At 36.7% G+C, this 8,902-nt stretch overlaps 2 pseudogenes; one reads left to right on the forward strand and one right to left on the reverse strand.

Annotated features, from left to right (window-relative positions):
• Positions 1–5,166: 5,166 nt before the first annotated feature.
• On the forward strand, positions 5,167–6,116 carry LOC149374409 (uncharacterized; annotated as a pseudogene).
• Positions 6,117–6,561: 445 nt separating this feature from the next.
• LOC149374410 (uncharacterized) lies at positions 6,562–8,593 on the reverse strand (annotated as a pseudogene).
• Between the last annotated feature and the right edge of the window lie 309 nt (positions 8,594–8,902).

Here is an 8,902-nt window from a genome sequence, read left to right on the forward strand (position 1 = left end):
GAATAACTCTTGCAGCTGAGCAGTGGACCAACGATATCCATATGTATATGTGTAAAGTGACCGTCTGGGGCAACAAAGGTACAGGGGTCATTTTTAACGTGGCGAGAAATCTTCAAAGACTGGCAATCGACACAGGTCTTACACCAAGCTCTGATATCAATATGCATCTTTGGCCACATGTACCTCTGTCTGATGATGTTATCAGTTACTTTGGCCCCGGGGTGTGCAGGACTGTGAAAAAGCTCGAACAATCTCCTACAAAGGAGTTGGGGAACGTACGGACGAAGGACACTTTCCGATACGTCGCAAAACACCCTGTGATGGTCCTGACCCCATTCAATGCTTTTGATGACTAGCGAGTGCTTTCCCTCATCCTCCAAAAACTCGGCTAACTCGAGATCTGCCTTATCAGCTAAGCCAACTCAAGTAAGCTGAACTCAAGAGAAAGATGTATCAGATCAACACGTGAAAGAGCATCAGCGACCGAATTCTCGATAGCAGAAATATGTCGAATAGATGTAGTAAATTGCGAAATAAACGAAAGCTGTCTGCACTGACGAGGTGAAGCTTTGTCAACACGTTGCTTGAAAGCATGAATAAGAGGTTTATGGTTGGCAAGTATATAAAAATCTGTTGCTTCTTAAAAATGCCTGAAATACTTGGTTGCCTCATACACGATAGTCAGCTCCCGATCATAAGTGCTGTACTGGGTCTGCGCCGGCGTAAACTTGAGGAAAAACCCAAAGGTCTCCAGCACTCACCCCGACGCTGCTCGATAACAGCTTCCATCGCCAGATCCGACTCGTCCATAATCAGACGAGTTTCGGATCCGACAGCGGGTTGGCTCAAGAGGGCAATATTAACCAAATTCTCCTTAGCTTTATCAAATGCAGCGTTCACTTCCATCGTCCACACGATCTCACGCTTATCATTCTTCACGGAACCATGAATATAAACATTTAAAGGAGCGTGCGTCTCAGCCGCGTGGGAAATACCATGACGAAAAGTGTTAACAATTCCCAAAAAACGATGTAGCTGGATTACAGTCTTTGGTTTCGGAAAACTCAAAACCGCTTGAACGCTCTCGACTGAAGGTTTGGAACCGTATTCATTGATAACGTAACCCAAAAAACTAACCTAACTTCTCCCTGACAAGCTTGCATTTACCTAGATTCAATTGTAAACCGAATCGCTTAAGACGTTGAAAGACCATACGTAGATGACCAACATGCTCACTCATATTCGACGAAAAGATCAAAATATCGTCAAGGTAGACGAAAACAAGGTCTAACCCTGGCAGCGCCCGAATAATGTACCTCTGGAACGACTGACAAGCACTTCTCAACTCGAAGGGAGTACCAAGATACTCAAACTAGTCAAAGGGGGTAATCACAGCCGTTTTTGGAACGTCCTTGGGCGTGCCCGGAATCTGATGGTACGCTTTATGCAAATCTAACGTGGAAAAAATGCCTTTGCCATGAAGGGCAACCGCGTAATCGTGAAGCTGAGGCAGTGGGTATCGATCGGGTTCCGTAACGCTGTGACGCTATGCAACCATCGAAAATTGCCGCAGATCCACCATGACCCGTCCTTTTTTGTGTCAGATGTAATGGACTAGCCCAAGGGCTACTTGAGTGCCGACAATAACCTTCACGAACGAGATGCTCAAATTCCTCTTTAACGGCCTGGTATTTATCCGGGGTCAGCCTTCTGATGCGCTCCGCGATAGGAGGACCCTTTGTAATAATATGGTGGAAAACGTCCGGGGAACTAATCTTTTTTGCTGGCTTGTGTCCTGTAACCTCTGGAAACTCAGATAGCAACTTAGCAACTTCATCAGAAGACATAACACCAACAGAAAAAGATGCGACCCGTCTAACAAAACCACAAGAAGACGTATTATTACTTGGATCAATAAGTCTACGTCCACGAATATCTACAAGAAGACAGAAATGATTGAGCAAATCTGCACCCATAGTCGGATAGGGAACCGCGGCAACACAAAACGTCCTACTAAACCGACCTTTAAGACGCAAGTCTACGGTTAGCTGCACCTCCCCGAACGTTTGGATTGCCGTATTATTGGCGGCAAAAGGCCTGAGATCGGTGGACCTCAATGACCACGAAGAATCTCTGGGTACTAGCGACACCTCAGCACCAGTATCGATGAGAAAAACAAGACCCGATTTGCCATCACGTATATGAAGCCTCCGAAAGGGTCAATCCTCGCCTATCGCTCCGACGCGGCGAGGACTCCTCAGTTTTCTGAACTCTGCCAAGAACACGGCGAAAAGCAACGATGGGCCTTTGAACCATATTTTTTATGCAACCGACAAAATCCAGATTCATATTTTGTCTTCTCGCCACCACTAACAGAAACAGACCTGCGACAATCGGCTTGGATCGACCACGTGACATGGACCCGCTCCGGCGCGTCTTCAAGGATTTCATTTCAGAAGCCTAACGAGAAATTTGGGCCTCGAGCCTTTCAAACATCGCCTGTGATGCCACGGCACTCACCTGTAATTCCGTACCTGAAGCCTCCACAAACTTATCAGCTAAAGTGGTCAGTTTATCAAGGTCTACAACTTCCGAAAGTGACAAGGCGGCTCTACATTTTGCAGGAAGTTGTTCTAAAAATATCGTTTTTAATATTTCAACATCACATTTAACATTAAGATCTCGCAATGCATTAAGTACTAAAGATGGTTTACCGTCACTATGTACCTGGCCTTTAATCCGTCCATCCAAACGTTCCTCCGCTGAGGATCCGAAAGTAGAAATAAGTTTATTTTTAACTAACTCAAAAATCTCAGTGGTAGCAGGGTCCCGTGTCATAATTTCCTGAATCACCTGAAGGGTTTCCAGGTCCAGCTTTTCAGCAATAAAATTGGCTTTCGTCACTGAGTTTCGAATCCCAGCATTATGCAGAGTAATTTCGGCCTGCAAAAACCAAGTCTGGGGGTTATCTCGACAAAAATTCGGAATTTTAGGCTGTCGGTACAGAGCAGCAACCCCCACATATGTACTGTTACTATTTTGACTGTCCGCGTTTCCCCGAGTAGCTTATAAACGTGATACTTCTGCTCTAGCAGCCGCAAGGTCAGCCTCAAGCTGTTGAACTTGGTCTTCTGTAAACATTGCGATAGAGTGTGAAGGACAAACACAATTTGTCTAATCTTGCACACGCACGTGCAGTACAACAATATTAGTTCTAAAAGCTTCAAACTCAACAAAAAATTAAAATCACTATTTGCAAAATAATGTAGCAAGAAAACGCAGGTTCAAAACTTCAATGTAAAAAAAACGCGGGCTGAAAGCTAGAGTAAATATAGATACATATCTATGTACACACATATACACATACATAAACGACTAGGCAAGAAAACTTCTCAAACAAAAAAAACTCTCTTTTTCCTATTAAAAGAATAATATAGTTCACACAAGACGCTTCACTAATTACCTAATGAGCAGCATAGAGATATTACAGATAGAGGAGGCAAAGCGCCTGAAAGCCCGTAGCCTTGGTAGAAAAAGATACATGATCGAAATACCTGTCTATCTCTCTCTCTCTGGCGGTTTACGCTGATTGGCTCTGGCTCTTCATATACATAAATATACAAGTTAAAGTAGGAGGTAGATGAGTACTAGCAGAATACCAACGTTATTTTGACAAAGAGAATATGCCTCCCCACCGCGTATCGGTTACAATATACTCTCTACTATCACTATGTTGTTATTTTGTCAGTTTTTTTTATGTTCAAGGATGAGATTTTTTTATTTCGTTTTTGATAACTTAATATGTGTGGTATGCTGCGCTGAAAAAAAATTAAATCTAATAAATTAAAAACATTTTATCTTCCTTTGAAAATTGTCAACTTATTATACAGCATTTTGATTCTGTATTTTACATCGTTTAATTTTTCTGCTTCCTGCTTCAAGCGTTTATCAACATAGTTTTAAATAATCACACAAATCAGTTGTTTGTAATGGTCGTTAAATAGCTCTTGATCAAAGGCATGTTCCTCGTCGTCCAAAATGTGTTTTGGAATATTTTTTAAAGTTTCAGTGACAATAGAGAAATTTATATTTTTAGTCAATAGGGCATTTTTTAATAATGTCTGATTATTCTTTCAGTTGCATAACACATACAATTAACGTCATCCGATGTATAGCGTAACCCGCCCCAATTTTTTAACTCTGTCAACTGATTTTGCACTGACTTGACCATTCAAAATGTTCAAGCAGTCAGTGCAATGAATTTTTTTAGAAATAGAGAACACAACGGCTCCAGCAGTATGTTTTACAATACACTGCTAAAAATAATCAGCTGATTTGATAGCTGATTTGACAGCTGATAAATCAGCTGATTTCTGATGACGAATCGTCAGCTGATTTTTTGACTGTGCGAAAAAATACAAGTCCTATTAGAGCAAAAAAATACAAGTCCTTAGGAAAAATTTTTTTTTGGCCATCATCAAAACTATGCATTCTGGGACTTTTACAGTAGAATGAGACAGGTGACGATTGTGAGTTTAAAAAAATTCTTCATCATCCAAACAATGCGTTTTAGGACATTCACAGAAAAATGAGATGGGTGAAAATTGAGAGAGTTAAAAAAATTTTCACCTGTCATTATATTTAAAATGTCCAAAAATACAGACTTTTGATGTTCCTAAATGTATTTTTTTTTTGGGACCGAAGAGACTTAAATTTTTTATAGCGCACAAAACTTGTAATTTTTGCTATCAAAAATTTTCCAAACCTCTCATTGTATAAAGAATTAAAAAAAGACGAGAAATTGTTCTTTGAATAAACCAGAATGGATTTGAACACGTTTCAATACACATTAAAGTTAACAAGACCTTTTCTTTTAAAAAGAAAAAAATTTGAAAGAATTGTGTCGGCAGAGGAAAGACTTTTATTGACAATAAAGTAAATATAATTATAATATAATGATGGCAAACAACTCTTTCTTTTTCAATTTGACATTTTACACTTGTTGATTAATCTACATTTAAAAATCAAAATATTGTTGAAATAGCTATTTATTTCAATACATTTTTTATAAATTAAAATCAGGTATCTGGCCACGGGAGATGAGATCCTTTCTCTTTCATTACTCCATAGAATTAGCCAAACAACAGCCTATAATATTATTTGCGAAACTTGCTCAGCAATACATCGTGGCCTAGCGCCAATATATGTAAGGCCACCAGTTACTTGCCTTGGAGAAACTCAGGCTTGGAGAAACATTGCCAAGGGATTTATAACGTTGATTGGAATTTTCCTAACTGCGTCGGTTCAGTAGATGGTAAACACATTGCAATAAATGCTCCGCCTAATTCTGGATCCAATTTATATAATTACAAAGGCTTTCATAGTATTGTTCTTTTAGCAGCATGTAATCACAGGTAATTATTAAACTTTGTGTGTGAATAAATAAATAATCTTAATGTACATTTTTAGCTTATCAGTGATATTTATGCACTGCAGGTATGAATTCACGATTGTTTATGTTGGTGCTTTTGGGGGTGAAAGTGACGGAGGGATTCTTACCCGAAGTGAATTTGGAAAATAACTGGAAGGAGGAACGTTTAATTTACTACCTGAAGGGCAAAATTTACCAAGTACAAATATAAAACTCCCACACTTTTTCGTAGGCGATGAAGCATTCGGTCTTACGAAGTACATGATGCGTCCATACCCAGGGCGTAACTTGGGTTATAAAAAAAAAATTTTTAACCATAGGCTTTCTCGAGCTAGGAGATGGATAGAGGAGAATGCATTTGGGATTTTTAGCGCTCGCTGGAGAGTTATAAAAAAAACCTATATCTTGTCATCCCTATCATGTTGATAACATTATCTTGGCCTGTGTATCCCTCCACAACTGCCTTACTGTTCGATCTGGAAATCTCGAAAAAAATAATGAAGCTCAGACTAATGATAATCATGCAAGACAAGTCAATAGGAATAACTATCATAATGCGGAAGAAACTATTTATTATAGTCATTGCAGGAACTCCAAGCTAGCGTACACAATAAGAAATAAGCTGGCTAATTATTTCGTTAGTCTTAAAGGTGAAGTTTCGTGGCAGAAAGAGTATGGTACTTGAGGCTCATATAAAGATTTATAAGAATCAAACACATTTGTCGTTAAGTATTGTATTATTTATTTAAAAGCATTTGTATAAATAAACTTTCTTACTATAAATTTGAAAAATTACAAACCTTTTACTTTCTACTAATTATTTTATATGCAAAAATGTACTATTATTATGTAAAAAAAAAGTTTTTAAGAATTTAGTACATAATTGTTGAAAAATGTTGATAAAAAATATAAAAACTTAAAAGGTAATTTTTGCCACATATTCTAATAAACAAAAAAAATTTTTTAACGGCTCTTTATATTAATTTTACGAATGAAACTGAAAATAACAAATAAGAGAAATGTATACATACATATCAACTTTGTATCAATGAAAATTAATAACATTTTTTTGCTCACGTACATAAGTGCCATGTGTTATTTTAACATACCAAAAATATAAACATTAATCCTTAACCTGCAAAACGGATTCGTTTATTTGTTAGCCAAGTCATTGTCATTAAGCAATTTTGATAATTCACAATGAATTCGTTTGATCAAGGTGAGTCAGGTGCGACTAGTTCGTCTATTCAAGAGAAATTAGATATTTTTAACAAAGAAAACGACAAACTTTTGATAAGCTTAATCAAAGAACGACCTTGTTTGTACACTGGCCGGACATTGATTCGTTACGCGCAAAATTTACAAAGTTTTTAGGAAATTTTGAGCACCACTGTCCCGTAAATACTATAAGTATTACCTACTACAGGTAATGGTAATGCTCCATTTAAGTTCGTACGGTAATGCAATTATCCATGATACAGAAGAAAACGCCTTACCTACTTCATGTGGTAATTCGTCTTGATACGAAATTTATGTATATACTGCATGGTGACTTCTGTTTTTGTTGGCATTGCTTTGGAGTTTTGGAGTAGATTAACAAATGTCGTGAATTATAGGATTGCTCTAGCTAATAACAGAGTATACCTAATTGAACGTTTGAGTGGGAGCGGATAATGATCAACCCACTGAACTTTGAAACACTCTCAGATAAGTAAAAATTTTACATAATTTAATGAGTACAGATTGTCATAATTTAAAGGACAAGTTCTTTGTGTACAATGTTTTATTTCAGGAATCAGTCATACAAGGTAAAAGACAAGTGTTAACATTGTACTTGAATAAAAAAAGTATATATCACACATTAAGACAAAATTAGACAGTCAAATAATTCGAGAGAGACAACTGGAAACTTCGCACATATTTAGTTAATAAAAAAAACTGCATTTCCATTCAATAATGACAGATTTTACCAGCAGCACTGCATTGGAGCACAAAATGTGTGCAAAGCTTCCAGTTGTCTCTATCAAATTATTTGACTGTCTAATTTACTCTTAATGTGCGATGTATACTTTTTTATAAGATATACGATATATACGATATGAGTGTGGGAGTTTTATATTTGTACTTGGTAAATTTTGCCCTTCAGGTAGTAAATTAAACGTTCCTCCTTCCAGTTATTTTCCAAATTCACTTCGGGTAAGAATCCCTCCGTCACTTTCACCCCCAAAAGCACCAACATAAACAATCGTGAATTCATACCTGCAGTGCATAAATATCACTGATAAGCTAAAAATGTACATTAAGATTATTTATTTATTCACACACAAAGTTTAATAATTACCTGTGATTACATGCTGCTAAAAGAACAATACTATGAAAGCCTTTGTAATTATATAAATTGGATCCAGAATTAGGCGGAGCATTTATTGCAATGTGTTTACCATCTACTGAACCGACGCAGTTAGGAAAATTCCAATCAACGTTATAAATCCCTTGGCAATGTTTCTCCAAGCCTGAGTTTCTCCAAGGCAAGTAACTGGTGGCCTTACATATATTGGCGCTAGGCCACGATGTATTGCTGAGCAAGTTTCGCAAATAATATTATAGGCTGTTGTTTGGCCAATTCTATGGAGTAATGAAAGAGAAAGGATCTCATCTCCCGTGGCCAGATACCTGATTTTAATTTATAAAAAATGTATTGAAATAAATAGCTATTTCAACAATATTTTGATTTTTAAATGTAGATTAATCAACAAGTGTAAAATGTCAAATTGAAAAAGAAAGAGTTGTTTGCCATCATTATATTATAATTATATTTACTTTATTGTCAATAAAAGTCTTTCCTCTGCCGACACAATTCTTTCAAATTTTTTTCTTTTTAAAAGAAAAGGTCTTGTTAACTTTAATGTGTATTGAAACGTGTTCAAATCCATTCTGGTTTATTCAAAGAACAATTTCTCGTCTTTTTTTAATTCTTTATACAATGAGAGGTTTGGAAAATTTTTGATAGCAAAAATTACAAGTTTTGTGCGCTATAAAAAATTTAAGTCTCTTCGGTCCCAAAAAAAAAATACATTTAGGAACATCAAAAGTCTGTATTTTTGGACATTTTAAATATAATGACAGGTGAAAATTTTTTTAACTCTCTCAATTTTCACCCATCTCATTTTTCTGTGAATGTCCTAAAACGCATTGTTTGGATGATGAAGAATTTTTTTAAACTCACAATCGTCACCTGTCTCATTCTACTGTAAAAGTCCCAGAATGCATAGTTTTGATGATGGCCAAAAAAAAATTTTTCCTAAGGACTTGTATTTTTTTGCTCTAATAGGACTTGTATTTTTTCGCACAGTCAAAAAATCAGCTGACGATTCGTCATCAGAAATCAGCTGATTTATCAGCTGTCAAATCAGCTATCAAATCAGCTGATTATTTTTAGCAGTGTATTGTAAAACATACTGCTGGAGCCGT

The sequence above is a fragment of the Copidosoma floridanum genome, unplaced genomic scaffold, assembly GCF_036245765.1.
Source record: "Copidosoma floridanum isolate Cflo_tuat_1 unplaced genomic scaffold, Cflo_Japanese_pri ptg000020l, whole genome shotgun sequence".
In the NCBI taxonomy this organism is placed as follows: Eukaryota; Metazoa; Arthropoda; class Insecta; order Hymenoptera; family Encyrtidae; genus Copidosoma; species Copidosoma floridanum.